At 39.7% G+C, this 7,356-nt stretch overlaps 1 long non-coding RNA gene across 1 annotated transcript in view; it reads left to right on the top strand.

Moving 5' to 3' along the window:
• The first annotated feature begins 2,163 nt into the window (after positions 1-2,163).
• Positions 2,164-7,356, top strand: part of LOC125014065 — a 132,702-nt gene continuing 127,509 nt past the window's right edge. Inside the window, exon 1 of the long non-coding RNA XR_007113430.1 lies at positions 2,164-5,184. This is a non-coding gene — a long non-coding RNA (uncharacterized LOC125014065). The remainder of the gene's footprint in view (positions 5,185-7,356) is intronic.

Here is a 7,356-nt window from a genome sequence, read left to right as displayed (position 1 = left end):
ACAAAATCAACTCACTGGCACTCATGATACTCTTCTGTCCATCACCACTTAAAGCCTGGCCAAATGATTTGATTGGCTCGGCAGATCTTTGCCTCTTAATAAATGCCGTGAAAGGAGAGACTGCAGTCCAGAGTTCTCCTCACTAAAATTTTGTGGGCAGAGGAACTGCCTGAGGAACTGTGGCTGGCCTCCAGGCTGGGTAACATCAGCTGTAAATCATGAGAACACCGCTGTAGATGCCACTCAGACTAACAACAGAGCAAAGGCACAACAAAAAGAGAAGGCCTTTGGGAATATCAACATATGTCCTCAGACATATAAAAAAAAATTAAGAAGAAACTATCCAAATACATTGCTATACATTGACTGAATAAACAACTTCCATGGCCTCTACCATTTTGAAAACATTATCAAGTACATCTCAACTAGTGAACCCTGAGCCTCCAGAACATGTTTACTTTCAAGTTTGTTCATTTGGACTCTTCCAAATCCTCGGTGGGGCCTTCAATGTTTTCTTCCATGTACCGTCACTTAGCAGACTTCATATCCTGTGTATATTTGTGTGAAATCCTGCTTTGCCTATTTTTTTTTTTCCACACAAAAAAGGGGTTTGCCTTTAACTTTATTTTTTTTTAAACAAAATGTATTTATTCATTCACATCCAAAGACAAAGTTTGCAGAGAATTACATTATAATATAAACATACATAGGGTCCTAAACGTTCTTAAACATTATTCTCTTTCAAAATAAAAGTTATTAATTTCCCTGAGCCATTGGCCCACATTATTCCTCTGAGAGTTCTTCCACGACAAAGCAATCAAATGCCTCGCTCGGAGTAAACACATATCTATAGAGCTACTTTAAGAGTTATTTTTTGTATTATTTGTCCCCCCCAAAATGTTTCAATTTTTTTCACGTTTCCACATGCAATGAAAAGTGTGCCTTTGGAGTGTTCTCATTTAATACAAATATCCGGAACGTTATTGTTGAGCTGATGTAATTTACCTGGAGATATATAAGTGTGCATCAGCCAGTTGTATTGTAATAAATGTAACCTTGTGTTTGCTGTTTGTCTGTGTGGCTGGGCACGTGTCACACTCCAGTCATCCAAAGAAAACTCTTCTTGAATATCCTCTTTCCAAGCATTTAATCGATCAACAGCTTCCTTCCTATTAATATTAATTATAGGCAATGACCACAGTCAATTGGAATCCTCACATTGAGGCGCTGTAGAGTCTTATGTCCAGAGGGACAAACAACTTTCTCAATCTATCCATGGAACAGGACAGAGACACTAACCTGTCACTGAACAAGCTTTTCTGCAGGTGTTGAGCTGCAACTGATGTCAGGGACTCCAGCTCTGCCCCTACCACAGAGCCAGCCTTCTGTATGAGTTTGTCCAACCTCCATGCTTTGGTGTTCTTCAGGATCTTGTCCAGAGAGCATCTGTCCTTCTCAGAGACAATCTTTGTCCATATGTTCAGAAAGTCCTTCTGCAAAACCAGTTCCTTGAGGACCAGCTGCCTGCCGAGTAGGAGTGAGCTGCTCCAGTGTTGTCAATTAGCTGGTGCAGGTGTTGAGCCATGTGATGACTGAAGAAAGACAGACAGAGAAATAAAAGACAAATCAAGTGACAGTGTTTCACTACACTTCACATTATTGTTTCTACTGATCATTAATGCAGCCTCTCCTCTACTCTTACCCCAGCACAATGTTCAACAGAGCGCACACAATCCGACCATGGCTGCACTGTTGCACCATGGTGAATGAAGACGTTTGTTGTTTGTGGCAGAAGCAGAACTTGTCTTCAGAGTGAATTGAAATGAGTCATGGATGACTAGACTCGCTGCATCTCTCAAGATTATACTTTTATAACGAGATTATACTATTATACTCTAGCATGTCAAGATGTTCCATTTTAGCACGTTAACACATAAATTCCTAGTCTCAACCAAATAGTTGAATAGTTTTTTTTTTTTAAATAATGCAGGGACAGAGATTTGTTATAGCTCTTTCAGTTTCATTACCAATCATTTCCAAATCTGTGTCAGTTTGCAATGTCACCACCAGTCCTCCTGCTGGGTGTCACTATACTCATTCACATGTCTGAGCCATCACTGAATAAAGATGAGTGACCAGCAAGTATTAGCAATAATGTATAATGTTGTGTGCCTTATCTTTAACCTTGTTCTAGCATGATAACTAGTGCAGTATAGTTAGTACTTTCATATCAAAATTCACATTTTAGTTTTGAAGGTACTGAAAAAATAACAAAATAACAAAGCTCTATGGTAAGTTTCATTTTGTGCTTTTTCACTTTCAGTTAATTTTGCATATATCTATTATTACTGTTGTTCATTTGGGGGCGTTGAAATCCATTGTAGCATCTAGAGGAGCATTAGAGACAATATGCTCTATAAATTGCAATGCTCAGAGTTTGACAGCAGAAACAGTCAAATATACTCATTGCAAATCGACATGTGTTAAACTATTCCATAGTGACTATTGCTCAACATGAAAACTCTTGCCACACGTACAACAATTTTAGTAGACAATTATGGTTGGTTACACATTTTCCCCTTAAAACTTCTCAAACTGAATCTATTAGTCTTGAAGTAAGAACTGTTGTTTTTCCTGTCTCTCTCTCTGTCTCTCGGCTGTGGGAAGAAATGCTGCAATGAAGAGTGGCCCTTTGTTGCTAGGCAGCAGGAATATTATGCGAGAGTGCAACCCTGCTGTGCTGGTTTGCTGGTATTATATATACATCAAAGGTAAGAGATCTGTTAAGGTAATGGTCTGAAAGGGTCTCCAACATAATGGTTACAGGATTAAAAGGGTCCAGTTTTAAAAACAATCTTTAAACACATTTTTTTAAGTGTGATTTAAAATGAGTGTTTTATTTTGCTAACTATTTTACTGACATGTCATATGCTTGTTTTTCTTCTTTCTAGGCCATATAGATTGTCTTGATTCAGCAACACAGTGAGTTTGGAGTGTGTGTGTGTTTGTGGAAAATAAACGTTGTTGCTTTAAGGATTGAAGACTTTTATTTGTCAGAAGCAACATATACTACACTGCTGTGAAATATTTTTCTTAAGTCTCCAGCTAAGCTTATGCAAAATATATAAACTTTTTATACTCGCACACAACTGCAGCAAAAGGTTCACGAAATGGCAGTTATCTCTCAGCTGTAAGCCATGATAATCATCTGAAAGTCAACACTAGCCAACACTATTGGCATCGTTATTCCATTCAAGACAACCAACCTTCACCAATCAGATAAGTCCACTCATTGGCAAGGTTACCCAGTGACCTGGCTTCTTTCAGAGACCTCAGAGACCTCCACACAGTCTTTGTTAATACATGACATTTGGGAAAATGTTTCCAATACATATAATTGTTTGGGTGTTCACCTGCCACTAATAAATATATTATATGAGTTACAACCATAAAGATGAATTGAAGTGAAGCTAAAGCAAGTACACCAGCTGCAGTATGGGTCATAAGGTCCATCTACTTGTAGATGATCTTCAGCTGGTCTTCAGCCAAACAAAAACACTACATGCCTAATACATTTTTACTGATGTATGTTCAAGTATATTTTTCTAATAAGTTTTAGTTATTTGATGCTATACAAACAGGATGTGATGTTATGATGGCTACCTGTTGCCATGCCAACCACTCTGTGACACAGTCCCGTTGGCTTGTGAGAGTTAGAGAAAATAGCTAATTAAGTACAGTGTATAGCACAACTTTTCTTTGTAACTGGTGGAGGTAGAGCGGAGCACAGTGGATGTGGTTGGGCCATAGACAACGCGTGGATCCACTCTCAGACTGTGGTTCGAAACCAGCAAGATGGCTGCACCCGTATCCATGGAATCCTAGCATCAATTTGCCCAATACAAGGAAGTGGGGACACATTATGTGCTATATTTATTAACAGTCTGTAGTTGCACCAATGGAAACTCCACTTCACAAGTGCATTATAAAGAATGAAAATGAGGCTCAAACAGACTGCTCCTGCTAGCAGTCTGGACACCCAGAGCCACTCCAATAATTGGAATTTATGCAATATTAACCGTAAATTCTAAATGCCATTATCTCATCATGCTTTCTTGAAATGCAACAATTTGTACCATGAAACGAAGCTCCAAAAAATGTTCCCAGGAAGTTAATAGTAAACTTTTACAGCGGGAAATGGACGGGGTGCTTTACAGCAATAGAATAAAAGGCAACAGTCTGCAATACATACAATACAAATAACATTAAAAGGGCCTCCTCTCCACTGACCTCCATGTCCAGACATGGAGAATTCTGCATCTCACCGATCACCTGAGTTAAGATGCTATGATAAGGCAAGCTATGCTGCATAAAAAAAGTGTTAAATCAAGTTGTACAGTATAGTTTTTAAAGTAGCAATCTTCAACTTTCCGTTTAAATAAATAAATATCTTTAAAGTATCACCAAATGAGGTAACACAATGACTGAGTCTATAGCCCGATGAATAATGTTCTGACTCTCAAGTGTGTGTAGCCCTGTGAAAATTCATGAAGGTAAAAAGGGCATAAGTTAAAACAAATGATTAATAAATGATGTTTCTGTATTAAAAAGTGCCTTTAATATGTTAATTATTTCATGTTTATAAATGTAGTTGGAGTGTTCATTATGAGTGAAAGTACAGGAGGAGGTACACGAATATTGGTCAATGTATTTTATTTTGAAAGGGTTCGTTACGCCGATGACCTGTAGAGGTAAACAGGAAGGGAGGGGGAGAAAAAAGAGAGGGAATGGCCGAGGCCGAAGACGAGAGAAGCGTGTTGTGAACGGTAAAGGAAAGTGACTGTGGAGTGAATATCTGTCACAGGGTCGTGGAGGTGTTCGACCAGGACGCTTCAAAGGACTTTGTGGTGACTTTCCTGTCTGTTTTGAGTGGAGTACTCAACTCGAGAAAAGACGAAGGAGTGAAGCTAGCAGTTAGCCCAGCAGCTAGCAGTTTCCACAAACTTTGCTAAGCTAGCGGCCAGCTACCTCGGCGGCAAAGACTGTGGGAAAAGTGAGTGTGGAGCGGCAGAGACAGAGCCGAGCGTCGTGGGATTGGCAGTGGCGTGTCCTCCGGGCGTATTCTCTTCTCACCCCATCTCTCCTCCAGCAGCAGTCCGTGTGTGTGAACGCGACACTCGGGGGGTAAGGTACCTTTTTCTCTTTTCTTTGGCCGTGTCGTGGCGAAGCAGTCATTTGTTTTGAGGCCACACCTACCCGAGCTGCATCCAGGCCCGCAACGTTTGAACAGTATATTGAAACAGAGATTTAATTTAATTGCCGACTTTTTTTTTGTTTTTGTTTTCATGGGGCTCTTCAAAGTGTCATAATGTGATGTGGTTTGCACTTTGAGAAGGTCTGTGCAAAAAGGTGTACCTGTGGAATTTAATCTGTGAGTAAACAATTCATTTTTTATTTACCTAAAACAGTTTGCTTATTGATTTTAATATTCTAATTTCGTCAAGGTGATTAATAGAAATTTTGAGTTAAAAATGGTTAAAAAATAAGTACTATAATTTAAATGGTATTTTAGTTAATGAGAGTATTGTTGGTGTTTTAAAAACTTGATTTAAAGGTGAAATTTTGGTGTATTTTAAGTTTATTTTAGAAACCCAATCTTATTGTTCTGAGAGTAAAGAAAGAGCCGAGGTTAGCCACCTCACTAATAATCAAACACACTAGAGAGGCGCTACATGTGTCTGTGACAACTTTCTTGGGAAAAATGCTGTATTAATACTGCTAAAGTAATCTCTGTAATCATATACAGTATCATATACCTGGTTAATGTGAAGCTTCAGCAGTCAGAAATGTTCAGTTTGCACCTGTCACTGAATCCAATGGCTAGCTGATTTTCACTATGAAGTAATTAAAGGCACTGCGGCAAAACTGAGTTTTGAACTTGGTGTATACTTATACTGATCATCCAAAACAAGACAGCAATTGTTTTCGTCCTTTGTTTGTCTGTGGATCAGTTTGAAATATCACTGGGAGTAATGGAACACAACTCCAGCTTCAAAATCAGGTCACGAATGCTCAATAATGATGGAAAATACCAATTATTGTCTGACTTCTTTATTACAATGTCAACAGTTATTAGTTTGCTGCCCCCACAACCCTATCTGCATTCAGTACTATCAGGATCTACAGATGTCGATCCTTGTTGACCTATTCTCTTTATGCAGACTGATCAGTGGTTTGTCAGGGGTACTGTGCACAGTGTGAAGGGTTCCCTGTTCAGTTAAACCCCACTAAAAGAAGGACAGGTGGATGGTGAGACTGATCACTGACACATATTGGGACATGGACAGCAGCCTTCCTGTCTGTAGCACGAGCAATAGAGGAGGACTGAGGAAGAACAGCAATGCAGAGGAGTGAGAAACCTTCCTTTGATGACCACATGATGTCACAGATTTGAATACGGTACGGATAAGACATGACTTTTTTCCAAATATGTGGATCCATAAATGCACACAGATGCGCAAAACCATAAATGTATTCATCTGTGGATCCAGAAGAGGGTGCTGTGACTTCACGGTTCACATGGCAATGCCTTGCAATAAACCTGCCATCATTTAAACATTATTAATTTGAACTTCTTCCTGAGCAAACTTGCTCTGTGAGTTTTCTTGAACTTAATAAGCACCAGTAACAGCATTCAAGCCGCAGATAAGATGCTCCTTAAAATTTAGTGACTGAGTTGGTTAATGGTGGAATTAAATTTGGTCTAGGCTAGTTTTCCCTAATGAGTGTACTTCTTACTTTGCCTCATATTATATCAGCCATGAAGAAAAATACAACTAAACTATCAAGCTGACTTTAGGCTACAGAGAGTGTGTCATAGTTTTCTTGTTAATGTACCTGATTTTCATTTAGAAAGGGAAAACACTGGCAATATTCCTATAAGTGCCTAAATGAAGGCATATAAAGCACAGTAATGGCAACAAAGCAGGATGAATGACGGTACAGTGATGGTCCCTCAGGTGAGCTCAGAAGTCCACAGGTGAACCACTGGGATATGAGGTCTACTGAGGGTGATGGGACGTTTGATTGACAGCTCTGTTCCACTGCCATCTTTTCTCATCCTGCCTTCCATGCGCGTCCCAAGTTGTCCCTCGCTCCTGACACCCCACACTCTTTGATCACGCAGCATGTTTGCACTGCACTGCAGAGCACTACTGAAGACTACAGCGAGAGAAGAAGGGAGAAAGAGGAGGAACGGAGAGGATGGGGAGAGAGTATGCAGCCTCTTTGTTTTTCTCTCTGTGGCTCCTTGCCTTGTGGGAGTGCAGCTCTTTGACGGGAATTCGAGAGCTTAAC

Source organism: Mugil cephalus, chromosome 9, assembly GCF_022458985.1.
Source record: "Mugil cephalus isolate CIBA_MC_2020 chromosome 9, CIBA_Mcephalus_1.1, whole genome shotgun sequence".
NCBI classification, from domain to species: Eukaryota; Metazoa; Chordata; class Actinopteri; order Mugiliformes; family Mugilidae; genus Mugil; species Mugil cephalus.
The sequence above is the reverse complement of the archived record's forward strand: the minus strand, read 5'-3'. Positions and strand labels throughout refer to the sequence as shown.